Source organism: Ovis canadensis, chromosome X (genome assembly GCF_042477335.2).
Source record: "Ovis canadensis isolate MfBH-ARS-UI-01 breed Bighorn chromosome X, ARS-UI_OviCan_v2, whole genome shotgun sequence".
NCBI classification, from domain to species: domain Eukaryota; kingdom Metazoa; phylum Chordata; class Mammalia; order Artiodactyla; family Bovidae; genus Ovis; species Ovis canadensis.
The window spans coordinates 32,489,717-32,510,669 of NC_091727.1; the positions used below are offsets into that span (position 1 = coordinate 32,489,717).

The following is a 20,953-nucleotide window of genomic DNA, read 5'->3' on the forward strand; positions in this document are numbered from 1 at the left end:
TAGAAGTTCCCTCAAAACCCTTGCAGTCACTACCTCCAAGTGTAATCAGTATCCTGCCAACTTTTATTATTTTGCATGTATTGAGCATTATGTATATGGGGCAACCCACTCCAGTATTCCTGCCTGGGAAATCCTGTGGACAGAGGAGCCTGGCGGACTACCCTCCATGCAGTCCCAAAAGAGTCGGGCATGACTTAGTGACTAAACACACTGCCTTTTACTCAGTGTAACATTTACAATCATCATCCACGTTCTGTGTAGATTATCTTCTTCACTACATAGAAAGAAACTGTATAAAATATATCTATGTTGGTGGACACTTGAGTTGCTTCCATTTGCGGACTGTTCAGATAATTTTTTGTTTGTTTTTGCTTCAAGTTGACAAATATTTATTGAGGGCTTACTGACTTCCAGGAACTCAAGCAGGTATTCGAATCAAAGAGAAATGAGTTATGTACCTTGCCTTGAAGATCTCATAGTCCATGAGAGGGAAGAAGCATGTAAATCTAGGACTATGATAGAATATTGTGGAGGACAAGTTTCTGGGTATAGAAAGGTATAGAAGATATGTCAGAGAAGATAATGGTCTACCTGGGTCTTGAAACATGAAAAGGGATTTGATTCACAGCCTGTGCAAAGACAGGACATTGAGAGAACTATAGTTACACTAATTCCTCAAACCGGATCTGGTTATTGGATTTATGTTCTTCTATACTCAGTTTTCCCTGGAGAAGGAAATGGCAACCCACTCCAGTACTCTTGCCTGGAAAATCCCATGGATGGAGGAGCCTGGTAGGCTATAGTCCATGGAGTCGCAAAGAGTTGGACACGACTGAGCGACTTCACTTTCACTTTCATACTCATTTTGTTCTTTGATGTGAGCTGGTCCAAAGTCTATCCGAGGCACATAAGAAGACACTGTCTTCTTTTTCTATTCTCCAAACAGCAGATTCTATAAAAACCCAAGTCCTATTTTGGGCTCCATTGAAAACTCAAATCATATTATGTCATCATTGCACTTAAACTCTTCTATTGCTTCCCAGTTCATTCAAATCAAAGGAAAGTCATTACAGCGCTCTACTAGGGTCTAGATCTGTGCTGTTCAAGATACTAGACACCTTCATATGTGGCTACTGAGCACTTGAAATGATGTGAGGGAAACTGAGATGTGCTGTAAGTGTAAAAAATTGCATACTGGATTTCAAAGACTTAGTACAAAAAAAAATCATCTCTGTACCTTCTACTCAATTTTGCTGTGAATCTAAAACTGCTATAAAAATACAACTATTTTTATGGGGAAAAGGGTGGAGGGGAGGAGTAGATTGGGAGTTTAAGATTGACATGTACGGACTGCTATATTTAAAATAGACAATTAACAAGGATCTATTGTAAAAAATAAAGATAAAACTAATAAAAATAAAACGATTTCTAAAGTATTAAAAAAGAATATGAAATATCTCATTAGTCCTTTAAATATGTACAAGTCAACATGATAATATTTTTAATATATTGTGTTAAATAAAATAGGTTAATTTCACCTGTTCTTACTCTTTTTTACATATGACATCAGAAAATTTAAAATTACATATGAGGCTCACTACTTTTGTATGGACAAGCACTGATCTATAAAATCTGCTGATCCTCTTTCTCCTTACTTGTCTGACCTCATTTCCATCTACTCTCCCTTTCTCTTATCCTTCTGGAGACCTCAGCTTTTGTACTTGCTGTTTTTTCCTGCCTAGAACGACCTTCCCTCACAAATCAAGCATGGCTGGTTTCCTCAGCTTCTGCAGGTCTTTCCTGATGATTCTACCTACAATCACACCTCTTCTCTCTCCAATTTTTGTTCTTTCTCCCTAGTCAATCTTTCTCTTTAGTACTTAAAATATTCTTGGTGGCTCAGTTGTAAAGAATCCACCTGCAATACAGGAGCTACAAGAGACCCTGGTTTGATACCTGGGTTGGCCCCTGGAGGAGGAAATGACAACTCCAGTATTCTTGCCTGGGAAATCCCATGGACAGAGGAGCCTGGCAGGCTACAGTCCATGGGGTTGCAAAGAGTTAGACATAACTGAGTGACTGAGCATTCCCAAAACAAAAAAGCACTATCATTTGGTTGTTTTGTATACTGTCTATCTTACACAGGAAATCAAACTTTCTGAGGGCAAAGATTTTGCCTGTTTTATTTACTACTGTTACCCTTGTTCCTGAAATTATGCCTGGCACAGAAAAGATGCTAAATAAATAACTGTTGTGTGAATGAATGAATTTGGCCATCATTCTTTTCAATGTTATGCACTTTTCTGTTTCAAAAGAATTGTTCCCATTTTTTGCAATACTGACGGTAAAACATAATCTAATTTACTCACTGATGTGCACTACAGTATTTCACCAAATGAAATAGACCTTCACTTGCAGGTCATATAACACCACTGTGTATACTCCCAGGATGTGGGTTAGAGTGAGGAATGCTGCTGATTAAATGATGACATTTATCACGTAGAGGTTTTATGAAGAAAATTTTCTTTAGGTTTATATATATATATATATTTTTTCTCTTATGTTCCCTTTGAATATGCATTAAAAAGTATAAGTGAAAAAATTGGTGCAGTGTTCTTCAAATTTCCTCATATTTAGAGTCTGAGCCTCCTATACCACTTTTCTTTTTAGAGCAGTGGTTCTCAGCCTTTTTGGCACCAGAGACCAGTTTCATGGAAGATATTTTTTTTTTTTACGTGGATGACTCAATTACATGACATTTCTTGTGTACTTTACTTTTATTATTATTACATCTGCTCCTCATCAGATCACCAGGCATCAGATCCCCTCAGTTGAGTTCAGTTCAGTTGCTCAGTCGTGTGTGACTCTTTGCGACCCCATGGACTTCAGCACGCCAGGCTTCCCTGTCCGTCACCAACTCCCAGAGTTTACTCAGACTCATTTCCATTGAGTTGGTGATGCCATCCAACCATCTCATCTTCTGTCATCCCCTTCTCCTCCCGCCTTCAATCTTTCCCAGCATCAGAGTCTTTTCAAATGAGTCAGTTCTTCGCATCAGGAAGCCAAAGTATTGTAGTTTCAGCTTCAGCATCAGTTCTTCCATTGAATATTCAAGACTGATCTCCTTTAGGATGGACTGGTTGGATCTCCTTGCAGTCCAAGGGACTCTCAAGAGTCTTCTCCAACACCACAGTTCAAAAGCATCAATTCTTTGGTGCTCACCTTTCTTTATAGTCAGATCTCCTAACTGATGTCTTTTTCCATACTGTGTCATTTTTTGTGACATCAAGAGTCTCAGCAGTATAGCACTTCTTAACACGGCTCTACTACTATTCCTTGCACTTTCTTCTAAACCACATGTGACCTGGCTACCAGAAATAATCAAATTCACCCAGATTTCAGTGACGTTAATGTGGTAAAATGTGCTGCCTAAAATGAATGAAATTTGGTTAGTTTGCATAGTCTTCCACCACTGATAACAATGAATAAATAACTCAAGTTCTTTTGGCTGCTACCAAGTTGCTGGCTATTTTAGGATTAAAAAAAAAAAGGTTCATAATGTAATGACAGTTTACTGTTACCTTTAGCTGCTTGTAATTATGAATAAATGTTATTATCAGCATTATCTGCCTGATATGCTTAAGCTTATTTTCTGCTAATAAAGTCGATAAAGACTTGGCATTCATTTCCAGAGGGACTAGTGATAATTATATGAGTTTTTGCCAATAACAAATATTTTGGCTTCTCTTATACATGCAAAGTAAGGATTTCTACATCAATGCATGATGCTGAAATGGTTGGCTATTGAAGTATTCAAGATTTAGGGAGGAAGGGTCAAAAGATGAAGCTGGTAAAGTGGTTCAAGGAAGGGCTACAAAGTGGATAGAATGTTTTGTTTTAAATTCTAGGTGATGAACTACTCCAATTATTTTGAGTAGAGCAAGATTCATTTTATCCATTCCCTCTGGTATTCTATGGAGAATGGATGTGGGTAAGGGTGATAAGACAGAGAGTGAGGAATTGAAACCAAGCAGGACCCGGTGGGGTTCCTGGCACAAAAGCCTTTCTGTATTCCCTTCCCTGAATTCTCAAAGTGAAGTGAAAGTCACTCAGTCATGTCCAATTCTTTGCGACCCCATGGGCTATATAGTCCACGGAATTCTTCAGTCCAGATACATAGAACAATATCTTTGAGCTCTTCTGCAGAACTAAAACCTCCATCAAATGGAAGATGTTAACTACTTGATGAAGCACTCTTCATAAAGAAAGCTGAGTGCCAAAGAATTGATGCTTTTGAACTACTGTGTTGGAGAAATCTCTTGAGTCCCTTGGACTGCAAGGAGATCCAACCAGTCCGTCCTAAAGGAAATCAGTCTTGAATATTCAATGGAAGGACTGATGCTGAAGCTGAAACTCCAATACTTTGGCCACCTGATGTGAAGAACCGACTCACTGGAAAAGACCCTGATGCTGGGAAAGTTTGAAGGCAGGAGGAGAAGGGGACGACAGAGGATGAGATAGTTGGATGGCATCACCAACTCAATGGACATGAGTTTGAGTAAGCTCCGGGAATTGGTGACGGACAGGGAAGCCTGGCGTGCTGAAGTCCATGGGGTCGCAAAGAGTCAGACATGACTGAGTGACTGAACAGACTAATTGAACTGAAGCACTCTTCATTCCAGAAAAGGTCATGGTTCAACCATTATCACTTGATCCAGATGACCTCTGGATTTAAGGGATGCAGGCCTGCACACATGAGTACTCAGTTGCTCAGTCCTGTCCGACTCTTTGGAACCCCATGGACTGTATCCCTTCAGGCTCCTCTGTCTCCATGGGTTTATCCCGGCAAGAATACTGGAGTGGGTTGCTATTTCCTCCTTGGGGGATCTTCCTGACCCAGGGATTGAACCTGCACCTACTGTGTCTCCTGCATTGGCAGGTGGATTCTTTGGCACTGAGCACATATAAAGGTCCAAATCATGAAGATGTAGCAAGGGAAAAGGAAAAGACAGAATGCTTAAAATGTAGGAGATTCAACAGGATTTGTGGATGAAAGGAGAGAGGTTAGCATTAGGCGCTAAAAATTATTAAGCATTTTCCATATGGCAAAACATTCCTGGTGCCTCAAAGGCAAATAATCTGTCTGTAATGCAGGAGACATGGGAAACGGAGATTCAGTCCCTTGTTTCAGAAGATCCCCTAGAGAAGGAAATGACAACCTGCTCCAATAATCTTGCCTGGGAAATCCCATGGACAGAAGAGTCTGGCGTGCTACAGTCCATGGGTTTGCAAAGAGTCAGCAGCCACTGAATCAGATAACAAGTTGTCACATTACTTCTGTGAGATGAGTACCAGTTTTTCCTCATGTACAGATGAAAGAAAATGAGGCTTCACATTTTGCCCAAGATCAAACAGCTAATAAGTGGTCATCCAGTATTCAGTACTGGGTCATCTAGGTTCAGTACTGGGTCACCGGGTCTAGGAGTGCTCCCACCTTATCTGGCTAAATAGATGGCATTTAGTCCAGCTGAGTACATTTAATTGTACTGGATATTTTGGGGAAACGACTAGTTGAAAAAAAATAGATCTGGAGCTCAGAGGAGAGAGGAGAACTGGAATCATGAACTTCAGAGTCAACAGCAACCAGTTGGTAGATAAAACATGGTAAATTAGCCTTTCAACTTTGAATAATGGACAACTCTTCCACATGATTATTTCAATTAAAAACACACATTAAAGAAAAAAACCCATTTACAATCATTCATTGGTTTCCTGTCTATGGGTAATTTATGGCTCCTGTCTCTCCCCCAATTGCCTTCCTTTGACATGGAAAGCCAAAGAAACACCTAGGGTGTTCTTCTGGTTCTCCCCAAAAGCTACGCAGATCTGTGAAGGAGTTTTTCAGGTAAATGAATACTCAGCTGAAGGAGAACATAATGTTGCAGTTTTCATACACTTTTCTAGTGATTACTTAGAGAGATGTAAGGTGGGTAATGACTCCCACCATGAACATTGCACTCTCCACAAAGCTAAGTATTCCATTCCACCTGAGACCTCTTTTTTTTTTTAACTGTATAGCATAGGGAACTATATTCAATATCTTATAATATATAATGGAAAAGAATTTGAAGAAAAAATAAATATATATGTATGTATGTACAACTGAGTCACTTTGCTGTACATGTGAAACACTGCAAATGAACTATATGCCAATTAAAAATGGAAATATATATATATACAATGTATATATACAATAAAACATACATGATACAAATAAAATATACATAGTACATAAATATATATATATATACACATATATATATATATATGCTGCTACTGCTACTGCTAAGTCACTTCAGTCTTGTCTGACTCTGTGTGACCCCAAAGACTGCAGCCCACCAGGCTCCCCCATCCCTGGGATTCTCTAGGCAAGAATACTGGAGTGGGTTGCCATTTCCTTCTTCAATGCATGAAAGTGAAAAGTCAAAGTGAAGTCACTCAGTCGTGTCCGACTCTTAGTGACCCCATGGACTGCAGCCCACCAGGCTCCTCCGTCCATGGGATTTTCCAGGCAAGAGTACTGGAGTGGGGTGTCATTGCCTTCTCCAATATTGTGTGTATATATATATATATATATACACACACAATAAAATATGCAAATAAAAGTGTCTAGGGAAAGTCTATTATGACCTAGTTTAAAGGGGGAAAATAGTAGAGGTGAAATATTGCTTTTGAGTACTTATAAGGTAGAAATATTTTAATGGGCTTCATCTATAGAAAGTAAAGATTTTCTGAGGTGTGAGCCATAGTAATACATTCTAGTCCAAGGTCACCTGAGTCCTCTTAACATTGATCTGGACCTGGGGTACCAAGGAGGTGGGAAATCTCTGATGGTAGAAGTGATACCACTGCTTGTGTGCTTGTGCTCAGTCGTGTCTGACTCCTTGTGATCCCATGGACTATAGCCTGACAGGCTCCTCTGTCCTTGATTTTTGGCAAAAATACTGGAGCAGGCTGCCATTTCCTATTCCAGGGGCTCTTACCAAGCCAGGGATCAGATCTGTGTCTCTTGCGTCTCCTGCATTGGTAGGTAGATTCTTTACCACTAGTGCCACTTGTGAAGCCAATATCACTGCTATTTCTCAGCAAACCTTAGGAGGAAAAGGCTGGTCTTGACTGCTGGCAGCTTGTTTTAGATATGTAGTAGCACCATTTTCTGGAGAAGGCAGTGGCACCCCACTCCAGTACTCTTGCCTGGAAAATCCCATGGACGGAGGAGCCTGGTAGGCTGCAGCCCATGGGGTCGTGAAGAGTTGGACATGACCGAACGACTTCGCTTTCACTTTTCACTTTCATGCATTGGAGAAGGAAATGGCAACCCACTCCAGTGTTCTTGCCTGGAGAATCCCAGGGATGGGGGAGCCTGGTGGGCTGCTGTCTCTGGGGTCACAGAGAGTTGGACATGACTGAAGCGACTCAGCAGCAGCAGCAGCAGCAGCAGCAGCAGCAGCAGCAGCAGCAGCAGCAGCAACAGAACCATTTTCCCTCAGACACTGGACTGAGAAGCAATTCTGAAAGAGGAGCAATCCCACTCTAGACATCTTTTATTTATTCAGAAGATCTAAGCTGGCTCACATCTTTGGGTCTAGGTTTCAAGGGTACTGGTCAGTCTACCTCATCTTTGTCTCTTTCCACTCTTTTTGCAAATCTTTGTCACCTTTAGTATTTGACTCTAGATCACCTTGCACAGTGTCCCATATACTGAGAGCAACCTTATTTCTATTGATCTTCCTCATCTTAGTTAAGTAAAATCTTGTTAAAAATCTCATTACATTTGTAAAACCTAGATAGATGGGTAAGGCTTTTCTCAACCTACCTCTAGAACCTAACAATTTCAGGGAGGAATAAATCCAAAATCCAACAAGTAAAAGCTCAAAGAATAGGAAACAGTAATATGAAACAAACAGTTTCAAACCTAGACTAAAATTCTAAAAGCTAATACCTCCACTTCCACTTCAAACACACCGCTAATTAAGTGAATAGTTTTCTAATCCTTTCAAAAATATCCAACCAAGAATAAAAGTGGTGGAGATGTACTTGTTCACTGTAATTAGGATTTTTGTATTTAATTGGGATCAAACTCTACATAAACATTGTGTACCTATTTTCTTCCTTTAATCACTACTGTGACTATTTCCTTAGGTCATTTTTTATTATTTGAAAAATTGATTTTTATGATCTGAGTAAAAAGCCATATATGAGTACACCATATTTTACCATTGTTTTGTTATTTGGCATTTAGTTTGGTTCCAATTTTTCATTATAATAAATAACCCTATAACAACTACATTTGTTCATGCATTGTGGCTCAATCTATCTGTTAATTTCCTGAGAATAAGGAAGAAAAGTTAACAACGAGAATACTAAGAATATAGACTCATATTGGTAAATTTCTTTGCAATGCTGGTGGTAACAGTAGTTGGTCATGGACTTTTTTTACATTTTTTATTAACAGAAAAGCTAAACAATTTTGTAAACATGTATATTTGTCATTTCTGTTTCTACTCTCAGTCATCTGCTGTGTCTGTTGCCCATTTTGCCTCAGTGATTTCTTATTTGTTTGTAAAGGCTCGTTTAACTTTATCTTAAAAATATATTTATTGAGAATATTTTATAGCTTTCCTTTCATCTTTTTAAAACATATTTTTGTTTCTTTCTAATGAAAACACGTCAATTTCTTGGTTATTTCTCTCACTGAAACTACTCTGAAAATTGTGACCACCTGACAACTGCTTAGATTTTTGCTTTTTTTCTGGATCCTTACATATTCATTAAAACACATACGCACACACGTAAAAAAAAACACTAAATGCTTCATCCATTTTAAATTTATATAGTTGAGTTCCTGACCTTGAAGGGTTTTTCAGAAATTGATATTTTTTTCCCAGCACAATCTATTCTCTATTGATTTGTGGTGATTTCATTATATTTTGTGTTTTATATGCAATAAGTTTCAGTTTGCAGATATACCATAGATTTTTGTGACAGCAATGAACCACTTCAACCATTGCAGCATGAAAGTATGTCTAATTCCTGGTAGGTTAAATCCTCTCCTACCTTAGCTATTTTAATTTATGTACTATGAGTATCATTTGGTAAAATTACAAAATAAATCTCATTGGGGACTTTGATAGGGATTCCATTAAATCAATAAATTAATTTGTGAAGAACCACTGTCTTTTCAGAATAAATTTGCTAAATTTTCTATGTTTACAGTGCATTTGGACACGGAGCGTATCTAGGGCTCATCTGTGTACTATAAATAATTAAGTACGTTTTCTAATTAACCTTCAGCATCAGTTTGAAAGGCAGTGACTTGCATATGATTTTATGGATATTAACTGTATACTAGTTTAGAAAAGTCTTAACTACCAGATAGAATAAATCATCACTTAAAAAGTAAAAGCTTTGCTTAAGCTATTTGCTATAATCTTTCTTTTCACACAATGTTTGTGGAGAACTTTTTCTTGATGACTTAATTTTTTATAAACAGTACAGCATCTTCTTTTTAGGTATGAAAACATTTGATAGTTATTTCTTGTCTAGGTTTGTTTTTTATACTTTGAAAAAAGAAAAAAAAAAAAGATGGTGCCAACCCACCAGGACCGTGTTATAATCTGCTTTTTCAAGTGCATGTGTTTTCTGAAATTTCAAAAGCCGTGGTTTGAGGTTTTAAAAGCTGCAATTTGAATTTATGTATTCAGATGATTGCAGAAAAACGAAGGAACAGAGTTTGCATTTCCAGGCTTGTCTCTTGACAGAACAGTTTAAACGTGCTTTACATTGGCATTCATCACATGAAGTGTTATTTCTTTGTTTACCTACTCGCTTAATGCTTATGGTAGGATTTATTCAGGCATGTGGTAGTAATAATAATGAATGGGATATTTAACATTACCCATCTGCAATTAAGTGCTAAATATTTTACTTTTAGAGGCATTTCAATACATTTAGCTAGTTTTTTTTTTTTAAAGAATGGTTTCTGTTCGAAATATTGGCTCTGTAGCCGTTTATATTATAAATGCTTTTAATACAATTGGAGGAAGTACATATTATGATAGGGAGAGATTTGCATAATCAGAAAGGAAGAGTTACTGATGTGTTGCGAAATTCAATGACTTTAACATTAACTCTTAATGAACATTTTCTGTGGGGCTGCTCTTACAGTAAGTGATAAAGACTACCAAATCACATGGCGGAGGATCTAGCAAATGTTTCAACCAAACGCTAGATATTTACACATTGCAATCCCTTTTACCACTCAATACATCATGTGTATTGTCTTCCTAGTATTCCCAACAAAGAAATTGAAGCCTCAGAGATTTATATGCCAAATATATGCAAGTATAAGGTCACTCCCTATCCCATTTTCCAAGTGAGAAGTTCCTCCCTAGGTTTATAATCAAATATAACATAGAAACTTTGGAAAGTATAGATAGGCTTATCACCTGTCTACATATAATGCTCAATTAGTTACTTTGATTGTGCATACTAATTTTAAATTATATAGCATATTACATTAGAATAAAGTTATATTGGAAAGTTTATTCCAAGCCACAAACACACATTTCCATAACAGAAGAAAGTTTTGTGTTATGTAAAGATAGTTTTTCTTTTCTCTGTGCCATATGTCCATGAGCTACATGATGCCACCACTTATTGAGTTGCTCTTAAAATAATCTTTTCAGAGTTTGTTTACAATGGCATTCAACTCATGAAATTGTGATGTCATACCACCAAAGTTGATCACTACTTCTGTTAAAATTTGTGTTCTTCCTGTTGCTTTTTCTCCTCTACCACGTGACTTCTACAAGCAACCAAAATAAGCATCATTTGAGATTAAGTCAATACATTTTTCCCAGACAGTGCTTTGCTGTTTTGAGCAAAATAAAACAAGTGAGTATCTTATAATTTGAGAAACTCCAGAAATATTTAAATATAAAGGTATCACTTAAGGAAGAAAAAGAAACAAAAATTCATGTTTAGGAACACATTAACTTCTCCAAGTCATAGTGTCTATAGGATGTTGTTAGCATCAGAACCCAGCCATTTGCCATTCATTCACTTTGCCTACAGTTTTCCCCTTATACAAATGAAGTGCAGCTGAAAGGCTTAACATATCAATGTTCCTCAGGCATTCACTTCTCAATATTAAGGAAATATTAGCAAATTGCAGGTAGATGTGAAGAACGAGAAGGAAAATTGTGGAGCTCAGTAGTGAGAGTTTCTCAAAGGAAAAAATATTAGTTCAAATCTAAGTCCTGAAAGTTATTAGGTTAGCATGTGAACTTGGGCAGTTACTTAACCTGTATAGGCCTCAATTTCCTCATCTTAAAATGGGAACAATAAACACTTCATAGTGTGGTTGTTTGAATTAAATTTGCTTTCAGAAACTCCAGTTTTAGCCTACTGCTTCACTAATGGTATTCAACAAATGGCAGAGAAAATAAAAAGAACTTTAAAAAAAAAAGGAGATCTGGATATTGAAGTGCTATTTCTATCTCAGAATTTTGCCTAAGCCAACATACTTATATACAGAAAAGTATTTATAAAGCATGTATGAGTACACGGGGAGACTGTTTGAAATTCAGCTTTTTGATAAGCCAGTTGACAGTTCTATTTCTCTCTTCTGACAAACTTCCTTGACAAATTTGGGAAGTTTAACAGTTGGGAAAAGACAATTAGAGTCAAATGCCAACCTATGAGTGAACGTGCCACCAGATCTGCTGCTGTTGTTTAGTAGCTCAGTCGTGTCTGACTGTGACCCTATGGCTGTCCCACCAGGAGCCCACCAGCCTCCTCTATCAGTGGGATTCTCCAGGCAAGAATACTGCAGTGGGTTGTCATTTCCTTCTCCAGGGGATCTTCCCAACCCAGGGATTCAACACATGTCTCCTTCACTGCAGGTGGATTCTTTATTGCTGAGCCACCTGTGAAATCCAGATGTATGATTACAATGTAGAACTATCAAAGTTCTACTAGTTTCCAATGATGTGACAGTGAATATAGGTAACAATCTTAGGCCTCATGGAGCTTACATTCCAGACAATGAATAAGATAAGGAAGTGAAATACATTAACTCTAGCAGAGCAGTAAGTACTACCGAAGGCGGGGGGGGGGGGGGGGGGGGGGAAACAAAGCAAGAAGAGAATATTGAGTGGAGCTGGAGGGTGGTTGCAGTTTTGTAAAGGGTGATCAGAGAAGGCTTCATTGAGAAGAGGTATTTGAATAAAATTGTCATGGTAGAGACTGGCTGGCTACTTCCCCCCAAGTCTGACTCTCTTCTCTTAATCCTGAAGCTCATTGTCATGCCCCATCCTCTCTTGCCAATTGGTGTGACTACATAACTGAATTCTAGCCAATGGAATGGATGCAAAAGTGACTGTCACTGATTCCAAGCCTGGCTCATAACCTCACCCCTCATAAATGATATTCCCTGTTCTTTAAGAATTGATGCTTTTAAACTGTGGTGCTGGAGAAGACTCTCGAGAGTCTCCTGGACAACGAAGAGATCAAATCAGTAAATTCTAAAGGAAGTCAACCTTGAATACTCATTGGAAGAACTAATGCTGAAGGTCGAATACTTTGGCCACCAGATGCAAGGAGTCAACTCATTGGAAAAAACCCTGCTGCTGGAAAGATTGAGGGCAGGAGAAGAAGGGGGCAACAGAGGTTGAGATGGTTGGATGGCATCACTGACTCACTGGACATAAGTTTGAGCAAACTCTGGAAGATGCTAAAGGACATGGAAGACTGGCATGCTGCAGTCCATTGGATCACAAAGACTCAGACACGGCTTAGTGACTGAATAACAACAACACAGAAAAACATAGTGATTTTGAAAGCCACAGGTTAAAAACATCAGAGTTGCAAAATCAAGGTAGACTAGGTCCCTGATTCACAATTTGGAGAGGGAGTCGCTTGCTTGCTGATCAGAAGCAACTTTTTGAATTTTCTAGAGTGGTAAGCCACTGAAATGTAGGGCTTCTATTTTAATAACAGCCTGAATTAAGTTAGGTATTAAAGGAAATGAGGGAGCCATCCATGCAACTATCAAGGGAAAAGAACACTGTGAGTAAAGGAAATAGTACAAAGGTCCTAAGGCATGAGAGTGGTCAGAATATGCTAAAACAACAACAGAAAAATGGGGGAAAAGGTGTGGAATGGAATGAGAGAATAAAAGACTAGTAGGAGATGAAGTAAAAGAAAAAAAAAAGATAACAGCCAAATCTTAAGAGATTCTACCCAGGAAGGGGATATATGTATAATTATAGGCTATTTGTGTTATACAGCAGAAACCAACACAATGTTGTAAAGCAATTATCCTCTAACTGGAAAAAAAATTAAAGTGATTCTGCCTAGAATCTCAATATTTTCATAATTCATATTTTCTATCACACTCAGTCCTTGTATAAAAAGGAATTCTAGAATAATCTTTTCTGGGGATCTCGGTTTGAACTCTTCTTCAATCCTACTTTAATAGGTCCAATTGACTGAATCCTAACACTTCTTTTGGATTTTTGTTGTGTGCTGTCTACAGAGGTGCTGGAACAGATTTTGGAAAACACTGAGGATGCTTTGGACTGTCATCTGTTAGAAGCAGAATGACATAATCTATCAGTAAAGCTTGTAACAAAGCCACTGCCATCTGATGAAAGATGCAATGAAGAGTGAGTGACCCTAATTGTTCTGCTTTCAGTCATGGCTAAGTTTTCCCCTTCCAAGACATTAAAAAGGAGAGTGAAAAAGCTGGCTTAAAACTCAACATTCAAGAAACCAAGATCATGGCATCTGGTCCCATCACTTCATGGCAAATAGAAGGGGAAAAAGTGGAAGCAGTGACAGATTTTATTTTCTTGGACACCAAAATCACTGTGGACAGTGACTGCAGCCATGAAATTAAAAGACACCTGCTCCTTGGAAGGAAAGCTATGACAAAACTAGACAGCATATTAAAAAGCAGAGACATCACTTTGCAGACAAAGGTCCACATAGTCAAAGTTATGGTTTTTCCAGTAGTTATGTATGGATGGACCACAAAGAAGGCTGAGCGCCAAAGAACTGATGCTTTCAAATGGTGGTGCAGGATAGGACTCTTAAGAGTCCCTTGGACTGCAAGATCAAACCAGTCCATCCTAAAGGAAATCAACCCTGAATATTCATTGGAAGGACTGATGCTGAGGCTGAAGCTCCAATATTTTGGCCACCTGTTGCAAAGAGCCGACTCATTGAAAAAGGCCCTGATGCTGGGAAAGACTGAAAGCAGGAGGAGAAGGGGACAACAGAGGATGAGACGGTTGGATGGCATCACTGACTCAATGGACATGTGTTTGAACAAACTCTGGGAGATAGTGAAGGATAGGGGAGACAGCTCCCGGTGTCTCAAGCTAGAAATCTGAGAGGCATCCTTGATTCTTTCCTCTCCCTCATACCCAGAGTGTATTGATAACCATATCCTCATAATTCTACTTGAGATGTTTTTCTTGAGTCTGCCTGCTTCTCTTCATACTCCCAACCACTGACTCCCCCTTTCATACTCTCTGACTGGTTACTGTGGCTAATTCTTAATTGGTTTCTGCCTCCCACCTTGTCATCTTCTCATCCATTCTTAACACTTCTGAATGAAAAATATTTCTAAATTATGTCTCTGATCATAGTCTCACACCTTCAATAACTCCCCAGTGCCAATGGGATACAATCTAACTTCTTTAACATGGATCAAAAACCTCTTTATGATCTGATCTCTATTTCCTTCTCTTTTGCCATCTTCCTTTGCATTCCACAATCCAATGAACAACTTCCTCCTCTTTGCAACCCAGTACTGCATCCACATTAGGACTCAGCACATTCTGTTCCATCTGTCTGGGATGCCCTTCCCTATGTCTCTGTCTAAACAGCTTCTAGTTACCTTCCCAATCTCAGGTTAGCCACCACCTCCTCTATGAAACTTTGCTCAATTAATCAGTGAAAGTGAAAGTGAAGTCGCTCAGTCGTGTCCAACCCTTTGTGACCCCATGGACTGTAGCCTACCAGGCTTCTCCGTCCATGGGATTTTCCAGGCAAGAATATTGGAGTGGGTTGCCATTTCCTTCTCCAGGAAATCTTCCCAACCCAGGGATTGAACTCAGGTCTTCCACATTGCAGGCAGATGCTTTACCGTCTGAGCCACCAGGGAAGTCCAATTAATTAGTAACCCCTTCCTAAACAGGCTTAAGTTATGGGCTCTGTTATACAGTCCCATAGCTCCTCATAATTTTTTTTATCACAGAGTATCTTGTAATTTCCTATGTCTGTCAATATACTGCAAGTATCATAAGGACATGTGCTCTATTGTGATCATACTCTATTCTCATTACCTCCTATATAGTGTTGGTTAAATTCTTATATTCACAATCTCATAATGGTATCATCCCAATTGTGGGTTTGAGAGTGATAACATTATTCACAAGAGATTTTACATGAAAAACCAAGCGTGTGTTATGGGAAGCAAGTCCTGTGTAAATTAAATTAAATAGGGAAAGCTACATGCTAGGGGTTTCAAAACTATGGACCATGAGCCAAATCCTGCCTGTCACTGGTTTTTAAAAATAAAGTTTTATTGGAACACAGCCACATCCATTCATTTACATATAAAGACTTCATTCCTACTGTGACATCATAGTTGAGCATTTGCAACAGAGACTGAATGGTTGACAGGTCAAAAATATTTACTGTCTGGCACTATACTGAAGTTTGCTGACATTAGCATACTAGGGAATTAAAGATATGAGAATTTTGATATAAGAATAATCTGTAAGATCTTTTTAACCTAGTTATATGTGTGATCATGAAAATGTGTATGGCCATTTAAACTTCTTCACTCTTTGAAATAATGATTAACACTTTCCACAATTATTATTTTACAGGATACAACATGAGAATGGCTAACAGAAAAACAAGACATTGCACCTAATTATAAATGTTTATTCTGTTTAAAGGGCTTCCCTGGTAGCTCAGCTGGTAAAGAATCTTCCTGCAATGCAGGAGACCCCAGTTTGATTCCTGGTTTGGGAAGTTCCCCTGCAGAAGGGATAGGTTACCCACTCCAGTATTCTTGGGCTTTCCTGGTGGCTCAGACAGTACATTTTGCCTGCAATGAGGGAGACCTGGGTTCAGTCCCTGAGTTGGAAAGATACTATGGAGGAGGTCATGGCAACCCACTCCAATATTCTTGCCTAAGCAAAGCACAGGACAGCATTCTGTTTAAAAATTGAAGTTTCTCATTATGACAAGCTACATTTACTTAGCTTTGATTCAAACATGGAAAATACTTAGTGAAAAACGTGTTTGCCTCTTCTTTGATTTTATGTTATTCGAGTTTCTTTCCTTATTTTTCTCTTCTTAACCTTACTTTTTTCACTTCTTTTGTGATTGCATATCCTTTTCCTGTTACTCAGTTTTGTTCTGTGGGTTTTACTGTGACTTTTATTTCTGTAACTGTATTTTGAATTCCTCAGGGTACTCGTAATTTCCACTCTCAGCTAAATGTCATCTATTGTCCAGTACTATGTACATTTCCACTGGAATATAAATACATCATACAGACAAGGAAAACCAAAGTTCCTTTGAGACAGAGAAAGGATATATTTTTGCTCAGTACTTTCATCCTGGAAAAGAAAGGGCAAAGGTTTCTCGTGATTTATTTAAAATCTGCACACAACTCCAGGTAAATTCTTTAGAAATGCAGATTACTATTCTTTAAAAAATACAGCCACAGGAGGTACAAGAATACTTTTATTTCCTCAGAGAGTCATTCTTGAAATGTGGTATGGGCAACCCTGGGGATCCCTGAGATACTTTCATGGGGTCTGTGAGGTCAAAACTATTTTCATAATGACACTGAGATATTTGCCGTTTTCTCTCTCATTCTCTTATGAGTTTTCCAGAGGCTATGTCATGGGTGACATAGTAACAAGTTGAATGTAGAAATAGATATAAGAACTTCTCTCTTCTCTTAAACTAAATATTAAAGATACTTTTAAGAATGTAAAACAATGTCATTATCCTCACAATCTTTTATTGTGAAAATAGTTACTTTTCATAAGACATTTATTATTTAAAGTAATATAAAGTGGGATTACTGATACTTCAATGGAATTAATAAATGAATACTTTAAACATTTCTCAGTTTTAATGTCAAATGTGGTAACCTACATAAACAAAACTGCTTTGGAGTTCTGAATAATTTCTTAGAGTATAAAGGAGTCCTGAGGCCAAAAATTTTGACAGCCAAAAATTTTGTAGAAGAACTGAATTACCAATGTTTAAGAGTTCACCATGATTAAAAAAAAAAAAAAAGCTCAGACAGGTAAATAACACAGTAAGAAATGAAAATGAAAACAATCCATTAGGTATGAAGAACTTTATTGTCAACCACTATGATTGGAGTCTAGAAATTTGCCAGTGAATTTATAAAAGACAGAGAAAGGTAAAAATGTGGGCCAAGCACGATGAGATTCAACTTTTAGAATTAATGAATTGCCTAAATATCTACTGAGTCTTGAGACTGAGTGACTAGGGCATCTTCAAATGATACATGTGCATACATGCTAAGTCACTTCAGTTATGTGTGACTCTTTGTAACCCCATGGACTGTAGTCTGCCAGGATCCTCTGTCTATATATATATAACTTTGAGATTATAAAACACTCAGGCAAGTTGGTCTATTGTTAATTTTACATTTATTTTTAATCAAGAAATATTTGAGTATCCACAATGTACCAGACATTGTTTGTCCTACATGATAGGTGGTTGCAAAATGTCAACAGGCTAATAGAAGATGCAGACATGTACATAACTGTGTTTTTTAAATGTGATACTCATTGAAGTGTAGCTATGACTTCAACAAATATTTACTACATATCTGCTAAGTTCTGGGCATTGTGCTAGGTGGTGGATATTCAGTGGTAAACAACACAGACCCAGTCCTTACCCATATGCACCTTATAGTATGATGGGTAATATAGACATTATGCCAATAATCATACAAAAATTATATTAATGCAAACCATGATACATGTATGAAGAAAAAATTAAAATTATGAGAATACTCTTATGAAATTTTAACTAAGAACTCTCATAGATATGCTGGATGTAAAGGCAAAGGCACATCAAATTCTATTTCTCACAAGGAGATAGTGTCAGTGGCCAAACAAGGTTATTTCACTTTTGGGGAATATGTCTAATTTTAGACTAAGATATGTTTCCTCTGAATATTTGAAGGATTTAATAAACATTATTAACTTTATTATATGTGATGAGGGTAAAAGCAGAGAGAAATTGCTGATAGTGCTGGGAATAAGAAGTAATTATCATCATAATCATTTTCTTCCTCCTCATCCTCCAAGAACTTTTAAAATTTTCTCAGAAGACCTAAGTGAATATCTATTGGTTTCTTGAATGGAAGCATGTGGTCTAAGAATAACTGTATTGTAAAAGTAGTTTGGGATGTAATCTGTCCCTAAGGAGAATTAGGAGTGGATCTTATTTAGAGTCAGGTGGGTATGGTGGTTGTCAGAGTGAGTCCTCTCAGTAAATGACACTGAAGCTGAACCCTGAAATATAAGGATGACTAGATGAAGCATAAGGGGATAGTTTCTACACAGAGAAATCAACTTGTAAGGCAGAAAATACACAGAGATTCAGAGGAACTGAAAGTAGACCTGTGTTGTTAAAGTGTGGTGAACGAGGAGAGTGGCAGGAGATAAGGCTAGAAGGAAGGACAGAGGCCAGAAGGCCATGGTAAGAACTTAAATTTTATCTTAAGTGTAATGGTAAACCATCTACTAAGGGTTCTAGGACCTCACATGGAGAAATGACCTCTCAGGAGCCTAGGAAATATACTCATTAGATGAAAAAGGAGGTAAAACATAGAAAGAGGAACAGTAAAGACAAAGCATGACAGTGTAAAACTCCATGGTCTATTTGATGTTTACATAGTGAAAGCATGTGGAAAGGGACTGGCAAGAGAAGGTACTAGAAAGGTAGGTTTGGGTCAGATTCTGAAGAGCTCAACAGTCTTGCTAAGGTTAATACATTCCCCCTGTAGTGGCAGAGAACCATTAAAGGTTTATAAGCAGAGCTATAACAAGATTCTGTTTGTATTTTAAACAATATGTTTATTAGTTGTTAAGGATACACAATAAAAGTACATAATAAACGGGTTCTGTAAATGTACTAACATTTACTGAATTATCCTTGGGAATTAAAATTTGATCATGGATGATTTCATTAGTGAATTATTCATTCTACCTTCCACATCAATGATTAAGTTCATTAAATACTAGGTACAGGATACAAAGGGACTGAGGAAGTCTACCGAATAGACTATTCAAGATTAATTTTGACCCATAAAGTGACTACTACATTGTAGCTAAGCACATTGTTAAAAATAGGAGAATCCAAGTGATAGATATTTTTAAAATAGACTTAGTCACATATGACAGAGTCAATGCATTATGAACTGAAATATATATTTCCTGGCCCTGGGATTAATAGAAAAGACTGACATAACATTGAGAAAAAAATTGTCGGTAGGTTTTTGAAGATTGAAGATAATCTCTCTCTTTTCAGTAGAAGAAACTGCCATTACTTTCAAGCTGAATATAGGAGAGAATTGCATTTCTATTCTCTAGAGAGAATTGATGGTTTCAAAGAAGCTGTCATATCATTTCTTCACTGTATGATTCAAAAAGCAAAGTATAATGAAAAAGTGAACAAAATATATAAAAGGCCATTAGGTAGCTAATATGAAGAAAAATAAGATTACCCGCTTTCCAAATAAGCAAAAATAGCCATACTTAAATTACATGGGGTAATGAGAGACATATCGAAACCTTTTTTTCTTTTTTTTAACTATAGAGAAAAGTCACACATACACAAAGTATAATAGTATAATGAGTTTCCATTACCCACCATTGAGATTAAACAATAGAGGAACCTGGCAGGTTACAGTCCATGGGGTCTCATAGAGTTGGACACAACTGGTGACTAACATTTTCACTTATATTATATTGCCAACTCTGCTTCATCCTTCATCTATACTTCCCATTTTCTACTGTTTGTGTTTTTATTTCCAACTTTACTGAGATATAATTTACATACCATATAATTCACCTATAGTAGGTGTGTAATTTAATGGTGTTTAGTAAATGTGTAGAGTTATGTGCATTATTATGACACATTCCTCACTTCTTTCTTCTTTCATTTATTTGAACTCCAGTACAATATTGAATGTTGAAGTACTGAAGGAAGATATATTTGTCTTATTCTTGATCTTAGGGCGAATACATTGTTTTTCACCATTATGAATGATATTAGTGACAGGTTTTTCATAGATGGCCATCATCATGTTAAGGAGATAATCTTGATTTTTTTTGAAAATTTTTGTCATGAAAAGATTTCAGATTTTATCAAATGCTTTTTATATATCTATTGACATCATCATTTAGATTTTCCTTTTACTGTTAATATGGTATGTCACTTTCATTATTTTTGAATGTTAAACCAACTTGCTTACATTCCTTGAATAAACCCCACATGGTTACAGCATGTAATCTTTGTCCTATGTTCTAGATTCAGTTTGCTACTTTTCTGGTGAGGGTTTTTGTGTTTATGTTCATGAGGGATATTGGTCTATAGATTTCTTTTATTGTAATATCTTTGCATGATTTAGATCATAGTAAATTCATTATTATAGAATGAGTCAGAAGTTCCTTCCTCTTATTTCTGAAAGGGTTTGTGAAGGACTAGAATTTTTAAAAAAATAGTTGAAATAAATCCCAAGTAAATTATCTGGACTGGGGCTTTTCTAGTTAGAAGATTTTAAACTCCTAATTCACTTTCTGTATTTGCA

The 20,953-nt window shown here is 37.3% G+C and overlaps 1 protein-coding gene across 7 annotated transcripts in view; it reads right to left on the minus strand.

Moving 5' to 3' along the window:
- The window catches only part of DMD (dystrophin), a 2,687,035-nt gene that overhangs the window by 851,053 nt on the left and 1,815,029 nt on the right, over positions 1-20,953 (minus strand). The gene's annotated exons all lie outside the window — the stretch shown is intronic.